Source organism: Prionailurus viverrinus, chromosome C1, assembly GCF_022837055.1.
Source record: "Prionailurus viverrinus isolate Anna chromosome C1, UM_Priviv_1.0, whole genome shotgun sequence".
NCBI classification, from domain to species: Eukaryota; Metazoa; Chordata; class Mammalia; order Carnivora; family Felidae; genus Prionailurus; species Prionailurus viverrinus.
This window is the reverse complement of record NC_062568.1, coordinates 352031-366671: the sequence shown is the minus strand read 5'-3', so window position 1 is coordinate 366671 and position 14641 is coordinate 352031. Positions and strand designations below refer to the sequence as shown.

The window sequence follows — 14641 nt, the reverse complement described above, 5'->3', positions numbered from 1 at the left end:
CTAAAACACCCATGTGTCCTCAGGGACCTGGAATCTGAGACTAAAGGCCACCCAGTGACTGCAAAGCTTGGCCCTTCATTGTCTGTTCTGTTTAGGAGGGATCCATGCTAATCATAGATTTAGAAAACGCGGCCTGCAGAAGAAATGAAAACTCCTCTGACTCCCGGTGGCTCCCTCCCTGCGAGATAAATCACTAGGACGTTCTCAGAAGTAGGGCCCATCGTGCTCAGTCCTGCAAACCTGCCTTTTCACTCTGCGGCCGTGGGAACAGCGTTTTCTGGCTGCACTGACGTCACCGCGTGCCATTCGGCGACATTGTCGCCCCGGCGTCAGGTGGAATGCTGTCTTCCGGGCGGTGTTACTGGTGGAACCCTTGACGACCCCTGAGTTGACCGCCCCCTCCTGTGCTTGCCCGACCAGTCTTGCCCTCTGGACGGGTGCCCTCCCTTGGCATAAGTCCTTCAGCACTCTGTCCATCCTGAAGTCAAGCCAGCGAGGCATTGGTGACCACGCTTTACGTGGCAGGCACCGGTCTGGGAGCCATTCTAGCTTTGGGAGAAGAAATACACAGTTTGAGCCTTCTGGAACAGACAGGAAATGCTTTCTTGCACTTCCCTCAGCCCTCCTGCCCTTTCTACAGCCTGGATTTGGGGCGACTGCAGGGGACGCTGCCCCCGTGGACTGCGAGCCCTTTGCCACGTGTTTTTCCGGGTCTAGGTTGACAGGTGCGGTTGGGAGACTTCTCCTGAGCCTCTGACAAGGAATGTTTTCCGTTATCGTGGGTCAGCGCCTCGCCAGCCCCGGGAACAGTCATTCAGAGATCCCCGAGAATGGTGACCTTGGCCCGCGGTGCTCCCCGTGAGACACTTCGTTGGGCAGAGCAGGTGGGGTGGCTCAGCCTGTGGACGCACGGCTCTAAGCTACCAGTGATCCTGACTCACAACTTGGAGGTGGGCACCTCTGGGATCTTCGGCCTGTCTGGGCCCCGAGGCTCCTGCCTTGGTGATGGGCTGGCCCTGTATGTCAGCGTGGCCCTTGGGTGCTCGAGGAGACTGGGGGCTCCTTCCCTCACTGGCATGGGATTTCCTGGCTCAGAAAAAACTCAGGGATTCGTGGCCGGGCACAGCTTCTCCAGCTTCTCTCTACCTCCTCCCTCCCCGTGGTGCCCCGTGTGTTCACTGGGTGGTGTTGGGGTGCTTTTTGGCTGATGAGTGGGAGGCGGGAGGGAGTTAGGTGGGTCCTAGCCAGTCAGTGCGCCCACACTGGAGGGGATACAGTTCATCTTTAGCCACGGCAGGCCTGCCCGTCCGGGACACGTGGCGATTTGTAACGGGGATAATCATAAAGCTCACCCTGATTGCAGGCGTGTGTGGCATCCTCCGGGCACACATCTTGGCCTTGCCCCTGGGGATAGGCCGCGCGTGGCCCAGCCAGCAGCTGCCTGGCACTTCGCGGAGTTTGGGGCCTGGAAAGGGGACGGCCGGGGGGTAGGGTGCAGGAGCTGAACTGTCACCACCCCGAGGAGCCTCGGGCCACAAGACTAAATGTCATGTGGTGTCCTGGAACAGAAGAAAGACACCGGGGAGAAACCCAGGGAATCTGGGTGAAGAACGGACTTGGTTAATTATAATGTATCTGCGTCAGGTACGTTGGACGAATGCGCCCTCCTCACGCGAGAGGTCAGTCACCGGGGAACCTGGGTGTTGGGCAGTAGAGGGCAACTCCCTGCGTTTTCTCCCCAGCTTTTCTATAAACCTAAATCTAGTCGGAAAAGAAAGTTCATCTTTAAGAATAGACAAGAAGAGCGGCAGAGAAGCGAGTGGGCAACGGCGGGGTGGCCGGGCTGGCCCTCTGCCCCCGTGTCTGCGACGCCTCCGCCACGGTCGGTGTCAGCATGAGGGTGTCCTGCCGATGCCGGCCAGTGGTACCGGGTGCCCCCTGCCAGGAGGAGCCCGGGGCCCCCCGCACCCCGGCCAGAAACGGCCCTTCTCTACAAAGCCAAGTGCAGTGGGCCCGGACCGCTCCGGGTCAGGCCGTGGCCTGTCTCTCTCCGTCAGCACATTCTTTGTTCTCTCCCGGACCAGACGTTTAGAGGTGAGCTGCTCTCCTGGCCAGTGAGGCAGCTGGCTTCTAAACACAAACACGGATCATCTTTTTGCCAGGTGAACTTGAGAAAGGTAGCAGAGCAGCAGAGACAATGGGCCCGTTTATAAGCTGCTCTGAAAATCGGAGTCCAGAACATTGGGCTTCGTAGCGAGCACAGGTGTTGGGGGCCAGAGCCCCGCTGGTCCTGTTAGCATCTCGGGGTCAATGCACGGAAAACAGGGTGAGATTGTCTCTTGTCTGTATGCACAGAGTACACACGGCCGCTCTGAAGGGTGTGCTGCTTGAGATGTTTTTGGTTTATGCAGTGAGTCGGGGTTCAGGGAGCAAGCAATGTTACATTCCAGCTGCACACGCGTGCGCACGCACGCACACACACACACGCACAGACTTGTGGTGCACAGGCTCACAGGCACAGAGTTTGGAGTCTTAGGCAAGAAGTCTTTCTTCCAGGACCCACCTCGAGGAGGGCGGGTGGACAGAATGCTAGTCTCCGCCTGGACCCGACGTCTCCCAGCCCAGCGCTTCTCAGATCTTAGGTGCTCCGGAATCACCCCGGGATCTTGTTAAAATGCAGATTCTGGCACAGAGGGCCTGGGGTAGGTGCATTTCTGACCGGAGACTGCGCTTTGAGTGGCCGGGGCCTCCGCGATCAGCAGAGTCTCAGTCTGGGCCCTGGGCTGGCGGTGGCGTGGCATTCGGGAGAAGTGGGCTCGTGCTTCACGCTTTGGGGCCGGGGCTGAAATTTTGCCAGAAGGGTGAACTGGGAGATAAGCCTGACGGTGCGTAGAGGGACAAGATTCGGCGAGAAAGGGACGAGGAGGTGGCAGGGGGGTAGGAGCAGTAGGCTTGAGAGCGTCCCAGGGGGCCCGTGTGTGTGCACCTGGGGTGCCGTCATCAGAGAATGACAGCTGTGAACACTTCTGTGGCGCTGACCGTGGGCTTGGTGCTGTTCCAAGTGCTTCGCACATGCTGTTCATTCCCCACGGCAGCCCCGTGAGGTGGGCCCCGTTTGTGCCTGTTTTTTGAGATATGAGCGTTTCTGCTGCCTGCTGAAGCCCTGCAGGTAAGAGAGGGTGGGAGCTGGGCCCCTGAACGCTGGGGGGGGGTCCAGCGTCTGCTCGGAGGTGCTCAGGTGGGACAGGTGGCCTTTCCCGGCCGATGCGTCGGCACTCACGCGCATCAAAGCTCTCGGGCCCTGCACTGGGTCAGTGCCAGCCACCTGGGAGCTTCTGGACTCCACCCTGCTCAGGGATGAGCACTGGGGCCCCGAGGGCTCCCGGGAGGCGACCTAGAGCCGGGAGGGCGCCTTTAGGGTCCTGACTGCACCGGGGACCCCTTCACGGCTGGCCGGGCTTTCCAGAAGGTCCTTTGCTTCTCAAACCCGGGTGTGTGTCTCTCCATCCCCGACTGAGACTGGCGGCACTTTGCATCTCAAAACCACAACCTTCCCCATCCAGTCCTGGAAGAAGCTCGTCCAGATTCCTTACATGCTTAAGGTATGTGAGGGAAAACACATTTTCTGGTCCCTTCTCTGGTAGAAACAGGCAGTGCGGTTTCTCCCGGAGAAGGCCTGGTGTTTAGGGGGCTGGACTTCCAGAAGTCTTTTCTCCCTTGGGTCCCTTCCTCCCTCTCAAGATGCCGTCGGGCCGCGGGACAGGCGTCCGGAGAACAAGGCGACCGCCACCGCCATGGGCCTGGCAGGGGGTTCGCTCTGCTGCCCGAAGCAGTTTTGTCTCCCTCAGACGATCCATTTATGGTTGGCGTTTCTTCACGCCATCTGGAGAGGCGCTTCGTTCACCCATTCACTCAACAACCGCTTGAGAGCCGGCTCTGACCAGGGTGCGGAGGGCTGGCCCAAATGCACGGTCCCAGGCGCCGTCTCTCCTCTCAACCCAGACGCTCTGGCCCGCAAACCCCGGAGGTCAGGCTGGCACACGCTCAGGCCACTTGTGCCCGCCGACCAGTGCCGACCCGTGCGGGAACTCTGGCTGGGCTGGTTCCCTTGCTGCAGACGGCACGTCTCTCTTCTGTAAGCCTGCGTAGAAAGTTCTTTTGTTCGGCAATATTGGCATGACTGAATCGATGCTGCAGCCAAACAGGATGTGGTCTGGGTGGCTCCCAGCTTCCAGCCATCGGTGGTTCTTGTTTGCAGTTGCCTCAGGAGGCAACACCCACGGCCACCGCCCGCCACGGGGGAGCACAGGGCACTTCAAGGCCCTGGAGGGGAGCCTCCGGTCTGATGCAGGGAGACTGAGTTCTGCAGCGCCTCTGACCCCGCCTTTAACTGCAGGGAAGGGAGTGGGGGGAAGACGCGCGGGGCCAGTTCTGAGTCATAATCCAGCCTTGGAGGAGAAGGCTTCCAGGTAGAGCTTGGAGGCCTTTGAACTTAGTTTGCCGGGAGGGGAGACGAGGACTTCCAGGTGGGCCTCCCTTCTAGGTCGAAGCTGGTCTGTTTCTTTGCAGGGCGGGGCGAACAGGAGGCGGCTGTAGTGTGCGGGGCACCTGTCCTCCCTCTTCCATGAGGTGCCAGAAGGCCGGTGCCGTGGTCCCTAAATCTTGAGAAGATACAAAGAACGCTTTGGGGGATGAACAGGAACTCACAAACCCAATGAGCGCCTGTATAGACCTGTAGCCACTACCCAGGCCAAGACATAGAACTTTACCTTTGAGGTCCCCGGCCCCTCCCCCCGTGCCAGTGTGTTTTATCCAAGATAGCGTAAGCGTTCACGTGGCCCCTAACCTGAACTTTGTGGTTTCCCCCTGCTATTTATAGTCTTTCCACATTAGCCAGTAAACATTGGGTCCTTAAGCACTGCCCTCTGGTTTTCACATCCGTAACGTTTGTATTGAAGGAAGCATGCACGTTCTGTTTGAGGCTGGCTGACCCTAATAGGGTCCCCAGTCATCCCCACCTGGGATCCACGCCCTTGGCTCATCCCTCCCCCTGGTGTGGCTGGCCCGGCAACCTGCTTCAGATAGGATTCTTCCGGTGATGGGTGCCATTTAATGATTAGGTTACCTAGATTCTAACTGCTGGATAACAGCCTTTATCTCTTGCTTGCTTTGATAAAGTAGGATGCCATACAGAGAAGCCCACTTGGCGAGGACCCGAGGCTTTCGGTCCAGTAGCCAGCAAGGGGTTGAATGGCGCCAGTAAGTACGTGAGCATGGACGGGGGGCCTCCAGATGAGCCCCTAGCCCTGGCTGACGTCCTGAGTGTAGCCTGACGTCACAGCTGAGCCACATCTGGATCCCCGACCGCAGAAACCACGAAATAGTAAACGTGTAGTGTGGGGTCATTTGTTACGCAGCGCTGGCTAACTGATGTGTATTCTTCTGAGAGTTCCTTTCTGGCTGCGCACCGTGTCCCTGAGGTTCACCTGTGCTGTGATAACATATAGCTGTAGTTTATTGACTTTTACCGCACTGTGGTTTTCCACTGTATGTTAGTTAATACCCTAGTTTACTTACTCGCGGGCACCAGAGCGCGTTCACAGCCCTTGCTGTTACAGCCTGCATGCAGATGCCCATCTCTGGGAGCCGTCTAGCAAGGGGCCAGCGTCACTTCCCGCAAGCACTGTTCCGGGTCGTTCGGTTTGCTCCACACCGCCACCATTGTCCCATGTTGTGTGACTTTTCGTTTTGGGAGGAGGTCTGATGGAAGGGAGAGGGCATCTGATTTGCTTTAATTTATGCTTTCATGACTATAGCTAATATATTAATGTTTATTGGCTTTTCTGGTTTCTTCCGAGGTGAAGGTCCCTTTCAGGGTTTTTAACCCATTTTCCTTATTGGATTGCAGGATATCTTTGAATTTTGCTGGAGAATGAAACTTTCTTGGCTTTGAGTGTTGCAAGGGTTGCTTCCCAGTTTGTTACTGGGCCACAGGGGCGTTAACAGTCCCAATAACGTACATTCTGAAACCTCTCCCGAGGGGATAATCTGCAGCATTGCTTTGGAGGGTTCCACTTCTGGCCTGTGGTCCAGTCTCAGGGCCATGGCTGTGCCTGTGAAATTAGGTTCCTGGTCTGGGAGTACTTTCCTGTCCAAGGAGCTCCTGTCAGTCTCTGTCATTCTAGAGAAATCCGTGAGTCAGTGCTGGGACCCGGGTTCCATGTGCGCCCCCGCCCCCCCCCCCCCCCCCCCCCCCGGCAGGTCTAAATCCGCATTTTTCTCTGCGGTCCAGATTGCTCCGCATGTGGGTCTGGGGAGAATGTGCCCCGCGTGTTTAGAACAAGTGCATTCCTGGAGAAAGTTAAAGTTAGAGACAGCGGCTGCATTTCCTGCCATTCAGTGGCAGTTGGCTTGTGTTTGTTTGCACAAGGATTTTTCTGGTAACAATCTGTAGTCTGTTTCTGGTGGAATGGGAGGCGAAGTCATGATTTTGGGGATGGAGGTGATCTGTTTCCATGGCGATCTTTGTGGCTGGAGAGCGGCTGTGTGTTTGTGAGCTCTTGCAGATGATGCAGGAATGGAAAAATATTAATGGAAACAACCCCTTTCCCGTAGCCGGCAAGAATTATTTTATTTTTTAACAAAGTTCTTTAGTGGGAAGTTACTATCTGGGAGCGCACCTCTTTGTTGGTGAAGTCTGGCAGGACTGGCCCTGGCGGGCTTGGCCGCTGAGTGTCCTCCTCCTCCCACCTCTCCCCTTGAAGCGAGCCTTCTTGGGAAGTCCCATCTGGCACAGCCTGGAGTGGCCACCCCGTCACCCCCCACCCCTGTAGGGGTGCTAGGTTTAGCAAGTAAAAATGCACGACATCCAGCTATATTTGACTGTTTGGGACATACTCACGCTAACAAAATTATTCGCTGCGGATTCGAAATTCACATTTAATGGGATGTCTCTGGAGATCCAGCGTGTGTTCTCTGCCGATCCCATGCCCCCTGAGCCCCGGCTGTGCTTGGCAATCCTGGATCTTGGTCTCTCGTGGTGCCTGGGCCTCTCCCAGGTACGGAGAGGGCATCACCTGCTCGTGGCCGACTGGCTTGTGGCACCTGGGGACACACCTTTGGCTTCCCCAGCTTTGCTCCGTCCTCCTGCCGGCCGCCGTGGGCACCGAGCTGAGGCTGGGAGTCACAGAGACGCCTTAGGGCTCACGGCCTGTCCAGCGGCGGCGGGTAGCTCGTAAACGCAGAGTCGGGTCTGCCTGCTGGAAGGCGCAGGAGCGAGAGAGCCTGGAGACATGTAGCACCTTCTGGAGAGCCGGAGTGCTCATCAGACTCACCCCCAGGGAACAGGGAGGAGCTCACGTGTGCGGGAGGCCCCGGAAGTGCCACCCTCTAAGTGGGGGGTAGGGGGTGTTGCCAAGAGCTGAAGTGACAGGCTTTGTCGGGGGGATGGGTAGGGGCTGGACCCTGGGTTTATTATTTCTTTTGCACGGGCAGGGCAGGGCCTGGGGAGGCCTTCCCTACTGGAGCAGGCGGGATGTGTGTGTAGGAGTTTAGGGTCAGGCGGTGGAGCTGGTCAGTGAGAGGAATTGGCAGTGGGTGCTAAGGAGGCTGGGGGTGACACGGGGCCAAAGCGGGGAAGAGCCTTGGGATGGCTCCGGAAGGCCGGGCTCCACGCGGGCCGGTGGCCGGCAAGCAGGGCACCTTGTGTTCAGGAGCCGGGGAAGCGGGTGAGGCGGCGGGCAGGTAGGTGTGCGGAGGACGGGGCGGCTGGGACCCCTTGGGAGGCGGGTGATGAGCTGCTCAACATCAAACGGCAGATCGCAGCCACCTGGGGGACTTTCTTTTACTATCAGGCCACAGGTCCTGGTGGTCCCGGGGGGCCAGGCGTAGGCCTGGGGCCGGCGACACGGCAGTGAGCGGACAGGCGGCTCCCGCCCCCAGGGGCCCAGCCGGTTAGCTGCTCACAGAGATGGCTGCTGGCTCCTCCAGGGGCTCCCGGAGTGTCCACCGCGTGCCAGCTGTGTTCCAGGGCGTTCCGGCTGAACAGGATGAAGTCCCTGCCTTCGCGGAGCATTTTCCTCCGGTGGAAGAGAAAGGAAATAAACAAAACAACAGCACAGAATGTCTAGAGTGATCCGCGAAGCCAGCCGAGGGGGTCGAGGGGTGGAAGCGTGCTGGTTTGGATGGATATATGGGAGCCTGAACGACGGCCCCCCGAGATAGTCCTATCCTCATCCTAGGACCTGTGAGGGGTGCTTTATATGGTCAGAAAGGACTTGGCAGATGTGATTAATGGAGAGAGACATCGCCCTGGATTCTCCTAAATATAATGTAGTGACAAGTGTCATTTTATGAGAGAGGCAAAGGGGACCTGACCTTAGAGAAGGCCTCGTGATGACCGAGACCAAGATCGGGGTGGTGGGCTTTGAGGATGGAGGAGGGGCCACGAGGCAGGAACGCAGGTGGCCCCTAGAAGCCAAAAAAGGCCAGGAGACAGATTCTCTCCTTGGAGCCTCCAGAAGGAACGGAACCTGCCATTGCCCTGACTTTAGGACTGGTTTCAGATTTCTGGCTTCCAGACTGAAAGCGAATGAGGTGGTGTTTTAGGCCACCAAGTCCTTGGAGGGTCGAGGAAGTGACCGACATTTGAGCAGAGCCCTGAATGCGGCTGACTGAAAGTCACAGCTCATGGCGCTTCCAGAAGGCTGGGGTGGGCGTCCCTGCTGGTGTGGGCTGGGGCTGCGGGGCCTGAACCGGGATCCAGGCCCAACTTAGCGTCAGGAACTCCTTGGGAGCCATGAGCTCTGATGGCCTTGGCCTCCAGCCTGCACGTGAGCCACAGCGAATTTATTTTAATGTGAAAGGTCAGTTGGAGTATGAGGACCCTTTGCGTTTCCCCAGTTTAGCTGAATATAAATGTATGTTATTAGTGGGATGGTGGTGGAAAGGGAAAGTTTCTGTTTCACATTTGCCTTGTGTTCTGGTTTGGGACCCCCGAGTGCAGAGCCTGAGGTAAGGACTTGGGGACCGGTAGCGGGGAGCCAGGAGTGTGAGTTGAGAGCGGGGATAAGCAAGTGCAAGGTGAGTGAGTTTCTGAGCTCATGGCCACCGTGATGCTGGGGCTCCTTCATGCTGGGGACCGTCCTAGGAACCATGTGACTATGCCATAGAACCGTTCCTTGGAGGACAGGAGGCTGGGGCACTGACCCAGGGCCGCCCCAAGGAGCGTGTCCCTCCAGGCTGAGTGACGGCTGAGGCCTGGGGTGTTGCGATTGCACCTGTCCGTTTGGAGAGCATCTCTTCAGCACAGCGAGGGGGCAACAGATCCAATACCGTGTGGCCTTCGTGTAGTCTAGACTTGGTGACGGTTCCCTGGGGACGTGAGAAAGGCTGATAGTTCGGCTCCCTCCAGCAAGAGCCGAGACAGCCAGCAAGGTCTGGCTTAATGACTGTCGGCCATCAGTGTGACAGGAGGTGTTCCAAGGATCATCAGAGAACGTTCAGATGTGTGTGGGAATGAGGGCGCACGGGGATCACGGGCCGCGCACCTGCAGAAGGACTTGTGTGCCGTGTGCCTGGCGTCCTCCCTTGAGACCTGCTGGGTGGCGCCTTCTCTGTGCCCCAGCAGCCCCTTCCCCTCCGAGGAGTCCTTGCTCCTCATTCTGCGCTCGGACGAGGACTTTGTCCCTCCGTGTCTTCCGTTTCCAGCCTCGAATTTCCCTGCCTGCTTTCTCTTCCTTCCAGCTCCAGGATGCAAAACCCCAGTTTCTTACTTACCGCGCTGTCCCGCTGTGCTTCACGAGGAGCAGAGGCCCAGTGGGGATCTGTGAGACGACAGAGTGGCCGGTTGACCCTCGAAGCTCGTGTCCCCCAAACCCGAATGAGCCGCGTTTATAGTGGTGTTAACCTCTCGTGTTTAATCGGTGGTTGCTGATCAGGAAGGCAAGCGGAAGCAGGTGTCCAGAGCAGTCACTGGGCGGAGACACCGATCATACGGGTGCAGGTGGCTTTGTTGGGAAGTGCGAGACGGCAGTGAGAACCCACCTTTCACGCCCCCCGATGACCACCTGGACTGCTGCGTTCTGAGCAGGACCCGGTTCCACACGTTCACCCTGTAGCTGGGAGCTGGGGGGACCAAGAGGGAGCTGATGTTCCACACAGCTATGCCCTTTGCCAGCCTTGCCGGTGGGCAGGGGGGCACTGTGGTCACCCAGCCCCGTGCCCCCAAGGGAGACCTTTCCCCGGGTGCACACCGCTCCGGTGGCTTTTCCAAGTTTGCAAGGTTTTCTTAACTCTTTCTTTTTTTCTTGTTTGAAGATTGCGGGTTTTTTGGGTTTTTTTGGTTTTTTTTGTTTTGAAGTTTAATAAGTAGGATATTCCCCGAGGATGGGGACTGCTTTGCATTTCGGGATAACAATGTGCTTATCTCAACAAGGAGATCTAGAAACTGCAGATTCATTTCGGGTAAATATTTAAAACTACAGAATGGTCCTCTTGTCACATTATTTGGGTCTCGGGCTTCAGAAAATGTTTATTCCAGTCAGTGATTCTGTCACTGACCCAGTTTCTATATACGCTTCGCGGGTATGGCTTGTTATCTGCGGAGGGGAGTGGTCTGTGATATGTAGTCAAATTTAACGAATTATGAATCATTTAATGCCCCTAGAGAGTATCCTGCCCTTTGCTCCCCCGCTCTGGCTGGGCTTTCTAAACTGTGGGTGCTTCCATGGTCCCCGCGGCGAGGCTGGCGGAGGCCCCCCGGGCCCCTTTACGAGGCTGAATAGCAGAGGGGGCTCTCGAGGGCCTTAGTCTGGGATGAGTCAGGCGTGGAAGGGAACTGGAATCGGTTGGAAAAGCCGACCCCGGGGGGCTCCAGCTGCATTTCTCCCTCTTGTCTCTTTCACTGTTGCTGAGGTGACAGGTTGCCAGGGTGAAGGTTGGACCCCAGGAGGGAGAATCCGAGAGGTCAGGCGGCTGGCGGCCCTGGGCTCTCCCTGCCGTCGGGGAGGGGCGAGCAAACACGGAGGGCGCCCCGGGGGAGGAGGTAGCCTGTGGGGTTCTGGAACAAAGCCCGAGTCAGGTGATTCCCCGCGCTGCCCACCGCTGAGGCAAAGGGGTGAGACTTCCCACGGTCACAGCATCCGGACAGAGCCAGGACCCGAGTCCCTGTTCTGTATCTGACAGCGTCCAGGTGTTCAGCACACCAGACTTCGACTTGCGCCCTCGCCCAGGACTCACTCCTGAACTCCCTTCGCCTCGTTCAAGCGGCCCATTTGACTTCCTCCTGCTTGAAAAGCCCTGAGAGGTGTTTTTAATCTTCTCCCTGCCTTGAAGACATCAGTCTTACCGCAGCCTGCTCTGTCCTCCTCTGTTGGCTTTGCATTTGACCTTTCTTCTGTGGCTCGGTCACGGGTGCTGGCCTGGCACTGTGCCTCGTGACCCCCGCTCTCCGCCACCGGACCTCGGCTCGGCCATCTAAAGCGTCCAGTCTTCGTTCTCCCATCTCGGAAATGGGCACAACGGTTCCTGCCTTTGCCCACCTCACGGTGTCATTGTGGGAAACAGCCAAGAGGCTGAGTGGGAAGGTATGTGTGCAGCCATCATGCGTTGTTCCAGTGATTTTCGAAGTCTGTTCCAGGCACCCGTTGCGTCACCATCACCTGGTGGAGCCCAGCGGTCTGTTGTGGTGAGGCCTCCAGCGGGTCTGACCCGGGCTAGGTGGAGAACCGTCGCCTGATGCAAATGTTAAACGTTAGGTTCTCACCCGTCTATTTATTCCCCAGGCGTTTTGTGGGGTCTCTGCCCTTTAGTCGGCACCAAATATCTGGTCTTGCGCTTTCCAAAGAGGAAAAAGAAACCCTAATTGGATAGACTCTAGCATGGCACGGAGAGCCCTGTTTTACCCTTGAGGAAACCGAGGCGCAGACTCAAGTTAGGCCGCTTACCCGAGGCCGTCGAGCTGGTGAAGGGCCAAGCTGCCCCGTGGGCCCACGGACGTCCTGCATCCACGCGGCTGCCTTCCGCCACCCGGGCCGCTCCCAGACGCCACTCCCTCCCTGACTGGAGCTCGTCTCCCTCCCATGTATTCGGGGGAAAAGTTACGGGGACCAGACTCAAAAGCCCCGGATGCTGCCCTGGGGAAGCTGTCTCCTTCATTGTCACTTGGCCAGACGCTGGACTTACACTTCTGGTCCCCCACGGGAAGCCCAGGATCACAAGCAGGTCAGATCGCCTGCGTCCTTACGTAACCACCCAGCAAGGTGGAAAAGTTAGTCAAAGCCTAGAAGAACAACTTTCCTTTTTTTTGTTTTTCTTTCTTTCTTTTTTTTTTTTTAATGCGAAAGCCCAGGCCCACGCATCTTCCATTGGGTGAAGGTCTTCTCTGAGCGAGTCTGAGAGCAGGGTCTGTTACGAACCACAGCAAACCCCCCTGTTTTCTGGCTTCAAGTCACATAACAGCACAAAGATGCCAGGGAAGCAGCCTGGGTCCAGTCGTCTTATTTTTTCCTCAGGTGTTCAGTGCCGTCTCATTTGGCCACCTGCTCTTAAGCGATTCACGTTCATGGAGCCTTTGCGGAATATTCCAGCTGATTTTCGTGGAAGCTGCCCTTGTGCACACTTGGCCATTTGTTTCATGTGATCGTTAAATACAGAAGGATTTCCATAACAGGCCCCCCACCCCCCACCAGCTGCAACCAGAGGGGACAGAAACCCAGAGGACGAGAGGCAGCGTCTGGCCACAGGAGTGCGAATCCACGTGTCTGAGACAGAGAGGGGACAGAGAGTGCCTCTGTCACACACACAAACAGAAGCCTCCCTCTGGGGAGGAGGGACAGCCAGAAATGCCGGCCATCGCACACAGTGACCAACCACGGACTTGTTCCCACGTCAGGTGCCCCGGAGGAACCCACAAGTCGTGGAGAGTGAACGGATGGACCCGTAAAGAAACCACCGTGGGTGGCTGGCGGTCTGTCTCAATAAACCCCTGTCCCCTTGTGCTTAATTTTCTGTTTTTTTTTAATTTTTTTGTATTTATTTATTTTTGAGAGCGAGAGACCCAGAGCATGAGTGGAGGGAGAAAGAGAGAGGGAGACACGGAATCTGAAGCGGGCTCCAGGCTCCGAGCTGTCGGCACAGAGCCTGACGCGGGGCCCGAACCCATGAACCACGAGATCATGACCCGAGCCGAAGTCGGACGCTCCGCCGACTGAGCCCCCCAGGCACCCCATTTGTGCTTAACTTTCAATACAGGTTTAATACAGGAGAGAGGAAAGGCTATTGCTTCTCACATACCCTGTAAGACTTGAAATGTTGTGTAATTATAGGAAAAGTCCATGAGCCGGGTCCCCATCCTGTGTGAGGAAAGTTCAGCACATACATCAGGTGAGATTTCAGGCACTTTCACTTGGCTCTGTAATCCACCACCAGGCTAAATACGTTGTCCGTTAACAGAGTCGAGTTTCAATTTTGATAACATTAGATACAAAGGTCGTTGCCCGTTACCAAAGTGCCACGTTTTCAGTTTTATTAATTGGTTATCTTGGAGTGGAATGGTTTTCTTCCATGACGAAAAGCCTGGGGTGAAGTCCACGGTCAGGCCAGGAGATCCCGCTTTGTCTTGAGGGTCACTTGCATAAAAACTACTGGTGTTGCCCTTGGGGGTCGGGGCGGGTGGGGGGGGTCACCGCTGCCCTTGGGAGGTCAGGGATGCCTCCATCACTGAGGTTAGAGGTAGGTCTAGATAACAATTTTGAATTGATGAAGTTTGCCTTTGGGGCCAGTTCTCTCTCTGTTTCTGGCCACAACCCCTATTGTTTTCTTTCCCTCCTTGTTGCCATATCTCCTCCTACCTACGATCTTGGCCAGCACGTCTGGCGTTTAGCCAGGCACCTGTGGATATATGCCCACTTCCCTTTGGCCTGAGCCAACCACGGCCTGGCCCTCTGCCCCATCGCGCAAGTAGGGCCCGGAGGGAAATGGGGTCGGCCGACTTTCCCCGTAGAAAGTCAGACAGTGACTCTTTCCGGCTTCGTGTCCCCTCTCCCGCCCGGCTGCTGAGTCCTGGACGTACAAAAGAACTAAGGACAGAACGTACACACACGGGTATGGCTATGTTCAATACAACTTGACTTATGGCCACTGCAACTTGCATTTCATAGAATGCCCGCGTCACGAAACGTTCTTGTGTTTGTTCCCCCCAAACTATTTACGAATGTAAATAGTTCGTGGGCCACGCGAAGACAGATGCGGCACCGGATTTGGCCCCTGGGCCAAAGTTTGCCGCGGATAGAGGACGGGAATTTATCTGGTTCTGCTTTCTCCTCTTGTTCTCCTACTGTGGTCCCTTTTAGGACAGCTGTGTGATGAGGGTGAGCCAGTTCCTGTCGTGGAGACACTCCAGAGTCGGGCAGGCTCAGGGTGCCAAGGTTCCTTCAGCACATGGATCCATACATGTCCCTCGTGGTGGCTTGGAAACCTCAGCAAGTCTGTCATTCCCACAGCAGCCCCTGAGGTGGACGAGAGGGATCATGGGAATTTCTTTTCCCGTCTCGCAGAGACGGTGTTACGGATTCCTAGGGCTGCTGTAGCCAAGTACGCCGTGGGTGGCTTAAGCACCGGAAATGTACCGTCTCACGGGTCT

General features: G+C 56.7%; 1 protein-coding gene across 5 annotated transcripts in view; it reads left to right on the top strand.

Annotated features, from left to right (window-relative positions):
* SH3BP4 (SH3 domain binding protein 4) overlaps positions 1 to 14641 on the top strand; it is an 86312-nt gene that overhangs the window by 19320 nt on the left and 52351 nt on the right. Inside the window, exon 1 of one of the 5 annotated variants that reach the window (XM_047872268.1) lies at positions 2516 to 2702. The exons of 3 other annotated variants lie outside the window; for them this stretch is intronic. The gene's annotated coding sequence lies outside the window, so the exon portion shown is untranslated. Of the gene's footprint in view, positions 1 to 2515; positions 2703 to 11294; positions 11306 to 14641 lie in introns of those variants that run through there. One more of the 5 variants, XM_047872269.1, reaches the window with a different exon arrangement.